We start from the raw sequence: 1,832 nt of genomic DNA, 5'->3' as shown, positions 1-1,832 counted from the left end.
ATCGGGGAAAGGAGGCCGGGGAGAGGACTGGATCAAGGGAGGAGGTGGCGATGGCTGGAAGGAGAGGAGGGGTGCGATGGGGGGGAGTCGATGGGATCTGACCTAGGGTTTGGGCTGCGGGTGGGGGTATCTCTTTTTCATTTGATTTTCTTTTTTTCTATAGATAGATGGATAGATGGATGTGGGATGGAGAGATGGATGGATGGATGGATGGGCGCCATGTCATCGATCCGTGGGAAGAGTCCTGATTGGTTCGAAAAACCAGTGATTTAAAAAAGTGTCTAAGTACTAAAAATAGAGGGATTTTGTGAAGTAGCTATCAAAAACATTTTGCAAAATGGCACCACACAAATTTTCACTAGAGTTAGACCACATTTTATGGATAAGGACCAATTTCTATGCATTTCTGATCTTTCTAGCTATTTTAATCATTTTCCGAGTGCCCAAAATGACTTTTTTTGTGAAGGACCTACCATATATTTGTTGCAAAATTGTACCAGATCAATTTTCTATAACTCTAGGACATATTTAATGCACAATTGACCAAATGATTGGGTGTCAAAATTTTTGATCCACCTCTCATGGGAAAGACAAATTTCTGCTCATTCAGTAGGAAACGGGTCAAATTTGAACTGCAGCGTCTTGATTGTTTGTTATTTATTTTTTCCAAAAATCATTTCTAGGTACAAAAGTATCTATTTAATCAGAGAAATATCAAAAAAGTTCCAAGATTCAAGCACTAGCTAGGAACGGCCATTCCCGCTGTTTTGACCGCATTTTGAAGCGGGCATAAAAAATTCAAAAAAAAATCAAAAAATTGGAAAACCTTCACATTGTGTCATTATATGTGACCAAGTTACCAGGAAAAATAATAAACTTGTAATACGACAATTCTTTTAAAAAACTGTTCTCAGAAACGAGCTATCATGTGTGGAGATCACTGGCTTTCAAGCCAAATGATCAATCTTATGGCCACATTCATGGCATAGTTTGTTCAAATGATCTCATATTGTGCACAAGGGTGCATATTGGAATGGCAAACAATATTGCCTAAGGAAGTTTTCATTTTCTTTGGACGAAAAAACCATTTACATTTTTCGAGTGTCCAAAAGGAGGTTTTTTGTGAAGAACCTACCAAATAATTGTTGCAAGATTGGACCAAATCATTTTTCTAAAATACTAGGCCATATTTAATGCATAATTGACCAAATGGTTGGGTGTAAAAAGTTTTGATCCACCTCTGGTGAAAAAGACAAATTCCCGCCGATTCAGTTGGAAGCGGGTTAAGTTTGAACTGCAGCTGCCTCATAGTTTGCTATTTATTTTTTCCAAAAATCATTTATAGGTACATAAGTATCTATTTAATCAGAGAAACATCAAAAATTTTCCAAGATTCAACCACTAGCTAGGAATGGTCAAGCCCGCCGTTTTGACCGCATTTTGAAACAGGCATAAAAAAATCAAAAAAATCAAAAAAATGGAAAAACTTCGCATTGTGTCATTATATGTGACCAAGTTTCCAGGAAAAATAATAAACTTGTAATACGAAAATTATTTTTAAAAAGTGTTCTCAGAAATGAGCTATCATGTGTAGAGATCAATGGCTTTTGAGCCAAATGATCAATCTTATGGCCACATTCATGGCATAGCTTGTTCAAATGATCTCATATTGTGCACAAGGGTGCATATTGGAATGGCAAACAATGTTGCCTAAGGAAGTTTTCATTTTCTTTGGACGAAAAAACAATTTTCCATTTTCCGAGTGCCCAAAAGGAGGTTTTTTTGTGAAATTGGACCAAATCATTTTTCTAAAATACTAGGCCATATTTAAT

This window comes from Triticum aestivum, chromosome 4B, assembly GCF_018294505.1.
Source record: "Triticum aestivum cultivar Chinese Spring chromosome 4B, IWGSC CS RefSeq v2.1, whole genome shotgun sequence".
Classification (NCBI taxonomy): Eukaryota; Viridiplantae; Streptophyta; class Magnoliopsida; order Poales; family Poaceae; genus Triticum; species Triticum aestivum.
The sequence above is the reverse complement of the archived record's forward strand: the minus strand, read 5'-3'. Positions refer to the sequence as shown.